A 13,884-nucleotide genomic window follows, 5' to 3' on the forward strand; every position below is an offset into this window, starting at 1 on the left:
CAGCAGAATTTCCACAGCCAGGGAAGGCAAGTGCAGCTTCCTCCACCCCTCTCAGTGCATCACTGAGTCCATCAATCCTGGACCCTCCAGCACTATAACTCCAGTATTTATCCTCTGCTTGTGAGCATGGGAAAGAAAAAGTTCACTGAAAGACTTGCCTGGGTCCAGATCAAAAACTCTCCATCCCTTTCACACTTTTTCCTCAAATTACAAAATAATATAGCCTGATTTTACATTTCTGCAGATTTCATGTGCCACAAAGCAGCATCTATGTGTGCTCCCAATTTCTGCCTGGGTTTGGCTTGGAGCATCTCTTACCTGCCTGTTTTTATTTACAAGTACAAAGGCAAAGCTCCAGCGCAGCTTTCCACCCCCTGCAAACAGAGATATTGGTGTTTATTTATAGCTCCTTGTTTGCAGAGAGCCCATGGAGAGGGGGAAGAGGTGTCATTCCCAGGGGAAGGCAGATGGATTGAATCAATCACCACACTGAGGGGCCTGGGGTGTTTCACAAAAGAACCACAATTCACAATAGAAGATAAATTATCCAAACAGATCCAAACACATCCTTGTCTGTCAGCTACTGTCTCCATACAATCTTCACAAAACACAGAGCAGGATCCCCTCTTTGAAGACTATCATTAAAGTACAGCTTTCCTCTCCAGTTTTTGAGTTTGCTCAAGTTGGAGTCTCACTTTGAACCTCAAACTGTGTCACTGACTGATCCCCAAATGGTTTCCAGCTTCTTTAATGGTTTCCTTTGACAGCTGGGAAACAAATCCTCCCCCAAGTGCTGCAAAGTGCTCTGCCATGTACTGCTTGAAGGGTTTGGCTTGGAGGGACCTTAAAGCTCATCCCATTCCACCCCTACCATGGCCAGGGACACCTTCCACTGTCCCAGGCTGCTCCCAGCCCTGTCCAGCCTGGCCTTGGGCACTGCCAGGGATCCAGGGGCAGCCCCAGCTGCTCTGGGCACCCTGTGCCAGGGCCTGCCCACCCTGCCAGGGAACAATTCCTGCCCAATATCCCATCCAGCCCTACCCTCCTCAAGCTTAAAGCCCTTCCCCCTTCTCCTATCACACCACACCTTTGTAAAAAGCAAGGCAAGGTAAGGATGGATATCATGGGGGGCTGTTCCTACATGAAAAAAGGATATTTCTGTAGCTGGAGGCAGAGGGAGAAGGGAGCTGGTCTCCTTTGCTTGTGCATTGATAAAAATGGTCAATGATGGACAGGGAGAGCTTCTTAATTTGGAAAAAGGGTCAGCACCTCCCAGACACCCACAGATTTCCCTGACAGCATCAGGGAACTGACCTACCTTCAGGAGTTATAGGGTGATCCCACCTGCAGTGTTAAACCCAGCTGAAGAGGGAAAATGGGAAACAGGGAGAATGAGGAAGAGAAAAGAATAAAAGAGAGATAATAGAATAAAATCAGTGGAATGAGCAAGTTCCCATGTTTCCCACACACCTCTGCTGAGTGCCTAGCCAGCTCCTCCAGGCCATCCTACAGTTCCCACATGTTATTCCCTCACCAAATCTAACCACACCAATACCTCAGTGTGGAACTCCAGGTATTTATAACCAACCACCAACTTTAAACCAATGATGGTGCCTTGGTGCCTCTGAGATCCTCTAAGCTCTCCATGATCCATGGAGTGCCTGTTGTACTTCCTCATTTTCCATATGCTGAAAATATCCCAGGGCTGTTACACTCAAGGAGTTACCAGTTTGATGCCCTGGGAGTCAGGAGGTGGAATGATGGAATCCTGGAATATCCTGAGCTGGGAGGGACCCCCAGGATCCCCCAGCCCAGCCCTGGCCCTGCCCAGACCCCCCAACAACCCCACCCTGGGCATCCCTGGCAGCCTCAGGGCCGTGCCCATTCCCTGGGGAGCCTGGGCAGTGCCCCGTGGGAGAAGAACCTTTCCCAGTATCCAAAGGACACAACATATCCAACCACATCCACTGCCAGAGCCAGCTGCAGCCCCACCCTGCTCCTCCATCAGACAGAACCAGCTCAGCTACACAAGACCCCATGGAAATGAAAATCCCATATATGAGCACAGCTCTAACCAAAGTATTTTTTAGCAGGAACAGGGAACTATGTAGATACCCACTCTTTTGAGCCTCAGCCTGCTGTGTTTTGTGCCTGTTCTACAGGGGAGCAGGTAATAGCTCATGATCTTGCCTTGCTGTGTGTTTTTAACAAACACATGGCTCCCATCCTCTGACCCCTTTTTCCCACTTGTGGTCTCAACTTGTAAATCACATGGCCACAAATGACAAAACAACCTGAATATCTGCAGTAATGTGCTTTCCAAAGCCATCCTGGTAATGGCAGGGACTGCTCTGTAAGTAAATGGACCATTTATGGTGGCAAATAAAAGCCCTCAATTCCTCAGAGCCACGGAGAAAAGCAGGGGTTCCCTCTTTGTCTGAGCTCTGGGGAGCTGGGCTGTGGCAGCCACAGGGCAGCTAAAAGACAGAAGAAAAGTCATTTATTCCCTCTTCCACAATTTCCTCACTGCTTAAATGCAGACCAGGAAAAAGCTTCAGAGCAGCAGGAGAGCTGAGCTGGGAGCAGCCAGGGCTCCCCAGGGCAGGTTCAGCTGCACATCCTCATCTCCAGGATAATGGCAGGAATAAAGAGCTGCTGGGGGCACAGAGCTCCCTCCTTGTTCAGCCCCTGGAACACCTCCCTGCCTGCAGGAACCTCAGCACAGAAGCTACACCAGGTCATGGCCATCAACCCCTTCCATCTGGATGAGACTCACTGGGAAAGGAGCTTTTTCCTTATCACAGCAACGGGATGGGAATTACACAGAGTCAATTTTGGGACATTTGGCGTGGAAGCCAAACCCCAGCAAAGGAGGGGATCCAACAAGCAGCAATCCCAGCCTTGTTAGGCCAGGAATTACAATACAGCAAGGACACAAATGGGTGGGAAAACTTATCCAAGCAATTCTGAGTGGGAGGGAAGGGTGGGAGATGATGCTGGCAAGCACAGGGTGAAATCAAACTGGAGAAATCAATAATGGGAGAGGACAGAGGGGGGGCAAGGGACACAGGAAGAGATAAATTAAAGGCTTGCCCAGGTGTTGTGATGGCTAGTGAGCAATAAATTAAATCAAAAAGGGCAACAGGGACGAGTGAAAAATTAATTAAAAGGAAGGGAGGCATAACCAAGGCATAAAACATGGGTGCTCCTGGAAGGATTAGAGGAGTCAGGCAATGAAGAGGCTTTGGGAAGTGGAATAGGAGCCAAGGCAGAAGCTGTAAAGGCTGTGACCACATGGGAGGGTCAGGTAAACAATACAGATGCATTTCCAGACTCTGAGAAGCAGGAAAGCCTCGGGGAAGAAAAGTCTCCTGCAGAAGGAGGTGCTGGCATAGCAAACTCCACTCCTTGGCTTTTGCAGCCAAAATGCAGCAGGGTATTGAGTCCCCTCAGGGTGGGCAGAGGGGACAATTCCCTGGCTGTGTCCAGGGGTGTCTGCACAGACACAGGGAGGGGTGAGGGGGCAGAATGGAGCTGGCTGCCCCCAGGGCTCCCCCTGAAGCCATCCCTGCAGGAATCCCCCAGCTCCTGAGCAGAATCCACCCGCCCTGGCTGCCACAGCCCAGCCCAGCCCATCTGTGGGGTGACCCCACTGCCTCCTGCAGCCTGGGGGGACGGGCAGGACGTGGCTGAGGCTGCAGGACAAGCACAGCCCCACTCCCACATCCCTGCTGGGTCCCATCAGGGCTGGAGAGAACAGGGGACACCCTGCTTCCCTCCAGCACTGTCCTTGGACACTGGAACTGCTCCTTGGAACGCAGGAGTGCCACGAGCTGGGAGCTGGAGAGGGGCTGGGTGGAGAGAGAAGAGCTCAGGGACCTCACTCGAGCATGGCAGGAGCAGAACTTGCCTGAAGTTCCATCTGTGTCCCGTGTCCATCAGCCAGGAGCTGCACAGGTCAGCCCAAAGCCTGGTGATCCATTCCCTCCATCACCTGGGACACTGGAAGGTGTTCCTGCCCCTGACAGGGGTGGAACAAGAGGAGCTTTAAGCTCCCTTCCAACCTAAACCATTCTGGGATTCTGTGAAATGATTACAGGAATATTTTCAGGCCCTTTGAGCCACAGGGGAAAAGAAAGAATTGGCCAAGTCTGGCTCACACCTGCCTTTAAAGCAGCTTTCTTTGAAATGAACAGGCTGCCTCAGTGCTAAGAAGATTATAAGCAGAGACACCTCTGCCAGAGGAGGGAAGAAGGAATAATAAAGGTGTTCAAAGCTATGACAAGAAGATGGGGAAAAATAAAAAAAAAAGAATGCAGCAGACTTTTTGGATCTAGCAGGAGGAGTACAAGGAGGATCAAGGCACAGACAGTGACAGGCAGAGCTGGACAAGGAACAGACTCAGAACATCTCTGTGGGGCTGAGCCACCCAGCCCAGAAGAAGCACAAGGACTTTCCCAGGGGACGCTGAGCAGGCAGGGGAGGCTGGTGGGGAAAGTAGGGCAAGAAATGATGGATAATTAACAACATCAGAGAAAGCTCGGTGGCCCCAAAACCTCTCCCTGCCCTGACAAACTTCTCCTTGATCTGAACTGTGGGAAGCCAAGGGATGGTTCATTGCACCCCACTCCTACAGGCTCAGGGAAGCTGTGATATAAAAAGGGGGGGAAAGGGGGGATTTCTTCTGGCTCTCCACAACTCTGGGCTCTGCTCCCAGGGAACAAGGGACAGGACAAGAGGAAACGGCCTCAAGTTGTGCCAGGGGGGATTCAGATTGGATATTGGGGAAAATCTATACATTAAAAGGGTGGTCAGGCATTGGAAGAAGCTGCCCAGGGCAGTGGTGGAGTCACCATCCATGGAAGTACCCAAAAAACACGTGGGTGTGGCACTTGGGCACATGGTTAGTGATGATCTCAGCAGTGCTGGGTTTAGGGTTGGACTCCATGGTCTCGGAGGTCCTTTCCACCTGTAATGATCCCAAGATTCTGAGGAGACACCCCCTGGGAGGTGAACAGGGTGCAGATGTCCTGATTCCCCACAGCACAGCAAACCCAGGCTCGTAGGGAAAGATGTGGGGGAATGAAACAAGGTTTGATTTCAAGGCTTTTCCCCATTACAACAGGAAAAACAGGCAAGAGACTGAGGCTGCCACCGCCCCTTCGTGTCCCTCTCCTGGGAAGGAGGGGCAGCCTCACTGATCCACTGACCCTGTCTTTCCAATGCAACCTCCACCCTCAGGAGGAAATTAAAAAAAGGATTTTAGCAGAAAAGAACCCCAACAGCCTACCTCAGACAGCTCATCCCAAACACAGGGGCTGTGGCATCATCTCCCACACTCTGCCTGGCACAGCCCAACCTCTCCAGCCAGCACTGGGTCCCTTATGTTTCACCACATCTTTTGTCACAGCACTGCCTGTGAAAGGCCAGTGCCCCAGGGAAGCAGCACATTTGATGATTAAATGGCAAAATAAGCAACTTTTTGGCTTGTTTCCTGAAATCTCCAGTTTAGGCTGAGCTGGAAGCAAATCTCAGGCCTGGATTCCTAGAGATGAAGGACTGTGGTCACCTCACTGTTTATCTTTTCTGCATTTCTTGCTAACCCCTATTTGTCTCCTTAAAAAAATCCCTAAAAGCCATGTTCACATGTCATATTTGATGCATCTGCCAAGGCCAGAGCCGTCATACCCCATCCAGCACACGTCAGTGCAGCCTTGTAAGGGGAAGCTGAGAAAAGACGTGCAGGGAGATCTATTTTTGTACTTTCATTTTAAGGCATCCCCTTGATTTCCTCCTTTCTGACTCACATTCCAGCTCCAAAAGTGAGGACAAAGCTGCACCCAGGCAGGAGAGGACATTCTGCCAATATTTTCATCCCAAGTTTTAGCACAGGCACAGCAGAAGAAGGGATTTGTGCCATCACCTGCCTGGTGTTTGCACAAGCAGTTATTTGGGAAAAGATTTTACATTTTCCATCCATACACAACCTTAATCTGAATTAACCTCCAAGTCTTGAGAGGTTCTGAGAAACATGATTTCAAAAAGGAAACGCAGGAATGAAAAAAGAAAATCAAAAATCCCCCAGTTGGATGATTTAAATCGACATCATATTTCAGTAAGATCGAGATTTGGAGAAAACCAAGTGCTCATTAAGAATCACTTGCTCAGCTCTTAAAAGAATCAAACATTTGGGTTGATCACACAAAACCAGCTCAGCTCTAGAGATGAATCAGTGGCTTAGGAAGGTGCTTTCTAACCCATGGCTTTCTTGGAGTGTGACAGCTTTGCCTGAATGTGCAGGTTAACAATTACACACGTGCTCGAGTTTCTGCTGCTTCTCCAGGTTTTACATCCCCAAGCAGGTGAGGTGCAACACACTGGATCGTGTTTGCTGTGGGAACTGGTGTTTGAGGGATCAAACATGATTCTGTTGATCTTCTGTTCAGCCTTACAGCCCTTAAATAACACCCAACACACTCTGCTCTTCCCAGATTGCAGGTGACAGCTGAGCCACACAGCCTTCCACTCTCAGACTGCACCATCAAGGTCCTGAGCAGAGGGTCCTGTCCTGCATCACCTGGCAGAGCTGAGAGCTTCAGGCAGTTCATTTGCTTATTGAAAAGCTCAGGTAAGCCCAGGGACAGAGCCATGAGGGTGTTTATAAAGGGTTAATTAGCAGCTCCATCCAGCAGTGTCCAGCTCAGAAGGTTCCAGTGTCAAGAGTGGCAGCTCGGCGTGTCAGGATTTGGCTGTCACTGGAAAACCTGATCCTTGCTGGGACTGCCTGGGTCCCCACTCCCAGCCAGCCCAGCTCAGCTCCCACAGGCACTGGGGGCACTGGGAGGGGATGGCTCCATCCCTGAGAACTTCAGAGCTGGACAACACCAGGGGCTGAGCCTGCAGACCCCACTCCTGCTGTGTGCAAACACTGAATGATCATCCCCCAATCATCCTCAACCAAAACAACCCCTCATGCTGGCAGTGTCCAAGGCTGGGATGGACGGGGCTTGGAGCACTCTGGGATGGTCAAAGTGTCCCTGCCCATGGCAGGGGTGGGACTGGATGGGCTTTAAGGTCCTTTCCAATCCCAAAGGATTCTGTGCTTTGCTTTCACTACAGACTGTGTGCCAAGAACATCCCCAAACTCCTCTGCTTCCCTGCAGAGTGGTCAGGGACTGGGGTCTCTGTGTGAGGAAACCTCTCCTCCCAGCCTGCCTTTGCCAGGTGGGATCCACAGCCCATTCCCATGGGACAGGAGTGAGCCTGCTCCAGCCAAAACCTGCTCCAGACCTTGGGAACATGCTCCAGCCAACCACTCCCAATTACTGCACGTGCCATGAGATCATTCCCAGCACAGACAAGGGCAATCCTTCCTGGGAGCCTACTTACAACATGAGTTTTAACTTTGAATTATTTTTTTTCTGGTGTCTTTGAATTTTTTTTACAGCAGATAAAGACTGGGGAGAGTGCATCTGGGGGGAATTTCTGCTTGTGCCCTCCTCAGCCTGGTTTCTGATGGTTCCCAACTCCTGTGGAGCCTCTGGAATGAGCTCCAACCTGAGTGATCCAACCACCCATTCCCTGGCAGAGGCACCTCAGGCACAGAGGGGAACTCAGTCCTAGAGTTTGGCATTTTTAGGCTCGACCATGAGCCCTGTGAGGGTCCCTGGACACTGCAGCCCCTCCCAGCTCCTGCCCCAGCTGGCTTCCAGGATCTGCAACCTCCTCCTGACCCGGTGTTCTCTAAATTAAGAAGCTGTTACATCCCTTCCTTCCTTGGCCACGGGGTGCTAAGAAGGTCACCACAGATCGTAGCTTAAAGGGCCGCCAGTGCCCCCCTAATCCTGGCCAGACAGAAGTGCCCGAGCTGCTAACGACCTGAGCAGGTGATTAGAGCCTGGATTTATCTGTGCTCAGAGCCCTGCTGGCCCCCTGCACCCCAGGCTTTTCTGAGATATGCAGAAAATTGCAGCCATCCCGTTTTTGCTGAGCCACCCAAGGATGCTCCTCTTGTCCTCTCATTACTCCCAGCCCTGCAAGGATGGACTCAATAACAGCTATTTCCAACACTTCCCCTGCATTCCTGGAATAATGGGCATTTTCATCAGCCTTCCTTGTTCTTCAGTCACTCTCTGTGTTCTTTAACTGCCTGAATGACAGATATTTCCCCACTGAAATATTTCCCAAGGAACAGGGAGCTCAGCAGCTCCTTCTGGAATCTACTTTTATTCTGTGTACCACCAGAAAGTGCAGGGAAAAGTGAAAAATGGAAGAGGAAATAATCAGCCAGTGGTGTTCAGGGGCTCAGGAGTCCTGAGATAGGGAAGAACTTGCTGGATAAAAGACAATTCCCTCCACTTACAGGAAATACCTCATAAAAAAAGAAAGGTCCACACTTCAAAGCTCTACTGAATATGCCAAGAGCCAAAACAAAACTTGGAAAAATTTCTGGCAGCATTCTTTGTAAAAATGTCTTCAATAGTAGAAATCCAGTAAATGGTAAAAATAGTAAAAATGTTTCTTCAGTGCTGCTGAATCCCACAATTTCATTTGCTGAGTTAAATCCTGGTCTATGGAATTAGGGTATAGTGGCTGTCTTAGTCAATGCAGGAAAGGGTTTTTAGTCAGGTCATTTATTCAATCTACCCATGTACCAGAATATTTTGTGTCAAAATATCCTCACTACCACCACGGGCAGGTACATTGAGCTGGAACAGAAAATGGTTATATACAAATCTGATCAAACCAAAGTTCCCTTTCTCCCCCAACTGCCTCATTTTGATTTGAAGAAGTTCAGGTGAATCTTTTCCCTGCTGTTATTTGGAGTTTCCTGGATTAGATTTCCAAATAAGATCCTTATTTACTGTGTGTGGTATCATCACACAGCAGCAGAGCTCCTACCTCTGTGATAAGAAGTTTTATCTCATCACATTTGTTTTTTCTCTCTTCTATGTAATATCCAAAGGAAAACTCCAAGAGTGATACCAATTAAAACACAAGTTCTGCAAACCCTGCTGAACTGGAAACTGAGAACCCCTGGATCCCTGGAAGTGCCCATGGCCAGGCTTGGAGTGACCTGGGGTAGTGGAAGGTGTCCCTGCCCATGGCAGGGCTGGCACTGGATGGTTTTTAAGGTCCCTTCCTTACCCACTCTGTTAATCTGTAATTTCTGCTTTCTTCCATCTGCCCAGGAACTGGAAGAGAAAATCCACTGCTGAAAGCTACACTGCTGCATCCTCCTGCCATGAGCTGAGCACAGAATGAGGACACCCTGAAATCCTCACCCTCTCTGAAGCAAACTCCAGGTTTCACTGCTCTGCAGTCCTGCTAATCCATTCTTCCCACAAGGAAACTCCCAGCAGAGCCCTCCCAGCTCCAGCCCTCCCTGACCTCAGGGCTCAGGAAGCACAGCAAGTTTCCAACAGCCACAGTCATTCCCAGGCCAGCATTTCCCAACCCTCAGGTCATGCAACCACTGGACCTGATCCCTAAATCCTTCCCCATCCCTCCAGAAAACCTCTGCGTCACAGAGGCGATTTCAGCTCAGCCCCCCTGGCCAAGCTAGGTCTGGGGGATGTTAAAACTTCCTAAATTGTGGCCTGAGGACACCCTGCACCCTTTTTGGGGATGGGGAACTCCTCTGTCCTGACCTAAGCACTGACAAACACAGTCCCAACGAGGAAATACCACGGGAAATGTTTTCTCCCAGCCCAAGTGCCAGAGGCTGCTGTTCCCCTGTCAGAGACAGCTCCAGAGGTGACCAAACCCTGGCTCCCCCCAGCCCCACAGCACCTCTGCCTGCCCCAAACACAGCATTCCCCAGGGGCAGCACTTCCCCCAGCTGCCCCCCTGCTCTGGGATGTGCCCAGCAGAGTGAGGAGCAGAGCTCACCTCCAGGTTACTCACAAGTCACACTCGCTCCCACCTCCACCAACTGCAAACAGAACTTTTAGGAGCAACACAAGCAATGGATATTGCCCAAACCCGTGTCCAGAGCAACCCACAGGGTGTAATCACAGTCACAGAGCCACAGAATGAGGCTGGGAAAGACCTTTGAGATCATCCAGCCCAAGCCAACACCACCTTGTCACCCAGACCATGGCACTGAGTGCCACATCCAGACCTTCCCTGAACACCTCCAGGGATGGTGACTCCAGCACCTGCCTGGGTTAAAGTGATCCCAACTCCATCCCCAACAGCACCAGGGGCAGGTTCTCAGCAAATCCATCGACCTCTGACTCCCTGAACACCCCCACTAGGCCAGGGTGAGGGAAAATCAGCCTCTCCCAGCAGGCTCCCACGGGAGGAACCCTCAGTCTGAGCCCAGAACCAAGGTACCCACACAGTTCATCTCCTGGCCCAGATCCCACTGCTGTGTGCCCCACAGGGAAGCACAAGGATCTCTCCCAGCACCCCAAGAGCACAGACACAGTCACTCACCAGGGCTGCCTGGGCTCTGGGGCTTTGTCACTCTCCCCGTTCCCGGAGCAGCTCCTCTCTGTGGCTCTTCACCCTGCAGGAACCAGGACATGGAGGGAGGGTAAGCAGATAATCCACGACTTTCTGTGAGGGTGTGCAGTGCTGGGAAGCAAAGCTGCTGCTGTCTGCAAGGATCAGAGCTGGGACTTTCTGAGCTAAGACTCTGAGCTGCTTAGCAAGGAGCTGGAAGCAGAGCAGACAGAGGTGGTTGTGTTCCCAGGGCTGAGCACTGGGGAGTTGGTTCAGGCTGGCTCAGAAATCCCACAAAAACTGCTCCATCAGGCTAATGCTGGCAGAGGACAAGGATAGAGGAATTCTTGGTCAGGATGGCTCAGGGAAAAAACAGAATTTCTTCCAAGTGAAATATCCCACAGTAAAACTTTTCCACAGTTTTGCTTATTTATTTATTTAATATTTGGAAAATGTGCTTTTGAAACTGAAGATTTTGCTTCGGGTTAGGCCAGCTTGAAACTATTCCTTGATGAAACTGAAATGTTCTGCTTTAACTCAGTTCCTCTACATCCCCCGAGAGGCCCCAAATCCTCCTGCAACTTTAAATTAAGGGTCTTTCCTTTCCCTGCCATGGCTGAGATACCTGCCCAGAATGAGAGATGTGCCAGGACATAACCAGGATTCAGAACTGGGAGCTGCAGGGATTTTTAAGGCATTTTTTGGCTGAGTCACTCAGAAGATCCTGGTGCAGTGGGGTTGGTCCAGGCAGGGTGTGCAGGGATGCTCCTCACAGGGAAGGGTGCAGGGCACGGATTCTCAGCTCTTTGTGCCCCCAGGGATGTTAAATTAAGCCTGGGTGAGGTCTAAGAAGTTGACTGATAACCTGGAGTGGAAGCAGCAAAAAGGTGCCACAGAAAAACCTCACCAGGAGCAAAATCAAGGGAACTGAAAAAAGGCCACCTTCCACTGTCCCAGGCTGCTCCAAGCCCTGTCCAGCCTGGCCTTGGACACTTCCAGGGATCCAGGGGCAGCCAGAGGGATCCAGAGGATCCAGAGGATCCAGAGGCACCCTGTGCCAGGGCCTGCCCACCCTCCCAGGGAGGATTCCCTTCCCAGTCTCTGAATCTGCTCTCCTTCAGTTCAAGGCCATTCCCTGCTCTCACACTGAATTCCCCTTCACTCTGTGACTCCTATGGAATCCAGGCAGCAAAAGCAGCTGAGCCCAGCCCTTGCAAGGCTGGACTGGATCCACTGAGTGCCCCATCCCACAGTTTTTGCAGAATCCCTTCAACCCACAATGCAGAAGTGCTTTGCCAAAACACAACATCTTTTGAACAAAGTAACTGCATTTAATGTGCTGCTTTATTTCCACTCTGGGCTCCCCAAGCCCTTCCCTTCTCTCCCTGAACGATAACGGGCATAAAAATTAAACAGAAGTTCTCCAAGAGCGAAGGAAATGTGCTGAAAAGCAATAAATCACAGGGCTGGATGGCATTCTGAGGGAGCAGGAGGAGGGGAGAAGGGATGGAACAGTGCAGATCCTGACTAAGATATATCACAGACCCTTAAAAAGGCAGGACTTGTCCCCAGGCAGGGATTCTGCACCCTGGGCTCAGTGTGGATGGAGCAGCAAAGGGAGCACACCCAGCACAGCTGAGGGGTTGGAATGTGGTGTCCAGGCTCCCACCAGGCTGAGATCACAGCCAGTGTCACCCCAGCACCTCACCTGTCCCCTCCTCAGCTGGGGATGGACACCCTGACAGAAACACCTCCTCATTTCCCAAAAGCCACAATTCCGTACCCATTGCTGACTGCTGAGGGCAGAGGTTTGGGGGGATTTCCCAAAAGTGCCCTTCCTGCTGAGCCAAAACACCCTGCAGGATGGCCAGGGCTGCTCCTCTTCCTTCCCAGGGCTGTCCCATGACACCAGGATCAGCTGGGGACTCCAGGAAAAGGGAAGAGTAAAAGTGAAGCCCAGTGCTGGAGCGGGATCCAGACATCTCCGAGCATCCCACACAGAATGCTCTCACATCTGACCTGGGATCCTGACACTTCCAGTCACCTGAAACACTCCCAGGGCATCACACACAATCCCACTGTTCTGGAAACACCAGGAATCAGCACTGATCTTATTTCCAGCAAACAAGATCACCTTTAATTTCACACGCACCTCCTACTTCATTAAAGAGTCTGCTCTCCAGGGATTTGCTCCTCAACTGGGGCAGGAAATGAAAAGCCATTTAATTGGGGATAAAGATCCATCTTTGCAGTGCCTATCATAATGATGTGTCATTTCAAAACAAGTGTGGAGCAGGTGTGAGATGGCACCAGCCCTGGATGTGCATAAAAAGGGCTGACAGCAGCAGCAGCGTGTCTCAGAGATAATCAGGTGGTGCAACCTCAGAACTCCTGCTCCCTCTGAGTTCTCTCTCGCTCTCTCCACTCAAACTTCTCTGCAAAACTGACTCTTGAAATGGGTGAAAAGCAATGGCATCTCAAGGAAGCCAAGGGGTTTGAAAGGAAGAGAATGGCCCTTGAAACGGTCCCAGCAATGGTCCTGGAAATTGTGGGGCAGGGCTGGTGCTGGTGTTGAGGATGGAGAAGGGAAAATCATCAGCACAGCCAAGGTTCAGGTGACCAGAGCTGTCCTGAAATCCAACCTCAACCTCCCCTGCCACAGCTCCAGCCATTCCCTGACCAAGTGACATCAGGGTGCTGATGTCTGCCTCGGGAGCTGAGGCAGGTGGGACAGCTTTCTGCTTTCCCTCAGGTGTCCCAGCCCCTCTCTCCATGCTCCAGCACCAAGAGGAGCGATGTGATAAATCACTTTAATACGAGGGTTTCAGATGGCCTGCAGGGAGCAGAGGCAAAGAACTGCAAGGAGAGCTTATGGATATGTTCTGCTCCTTGTTCTAAGGAAAGGGAAACCTGCAGTTCATCTTTTGAGCCGCTGGTGAGTCTCTACAGAATTCAAGGCAGCTCAGCTGGCCCAAGCCTGCCCCAAACAGCTTCTACAGATGAGGCTTTTCCTTCTGAAGAAGCCCCAAATCAGAATCCTCACGTGTGTCCCTCTGTGCTGAGAACTCCTCCAGCTTTCCATGGGAGCTGGGAGCTTGGATCTGATTGTGCCCCAGCATCTCCTGGGCATAAAACCAGGGGGTGAGCATGGTCCCTGAGCACTGGCAGACACTGGAGAGACTGGCTGGAAACCAGAGAAACCAAACCATCTGACCTCACCCAAAGGTAGAGTGGCTCAGCTGGAAGTGTGAGAGTTCCTCCTGACACACCAGAGCAGAGGTCTCTGCCCTTTGTGCTTCTCCAGATGTTATCTGTAACACCATGGATTTATTTAAATCTATTTTTCTAACAAGTACCTTTTCTGCACTTCCTCTCATGGGAGACAAAATAGGGAGGAACCTCGTTTAATTATTGCACTTTAATTAACCGCCTGTT

The 13,884-nt window shown here is 50.9% G+C and overlaps 1 protein-coding gene across 2 annotated transcripts in view; it reads right to left on the reverse strand.

Moving 5' to 3' along the window:
- Positions 1-13,884, reverse strand: part of RALY (RALY heterogeneous nuclear ribonucleoprotein) — a 112,435-nt gene that overhangs the window by 62,740 nt on the left and 35,811 nt on the right. The window contains exon 1 of one of the 2 annotated variants that reach the window (XM_033519047.1): positions 10,441-10,520. The exons of the other annotated variant lie outside the window; for it this stretch is intronic. The gene's annotated coding sequence lies outside the window, so the exon portion shown is untranslated. Of the gene's footprint in view, positions 1-10,440; positions 10,521-13,884 lie in introns of those variants that run through there. 2 annotated transcript variants of the gene reach the window in all.

Source organism: Parus major, chromosome 20 (genome assembly GCF_001522545.3).
Source record: "Parus major isolate Abel chromosome 20, Parus_major1.1, whole genome shotgun sequence".
Classification (NCBI taxonomy): Eukaryota; Metazoa; Chordata; class Aves; order Passeriformes; family Paridae; genus Parus; species Parus major.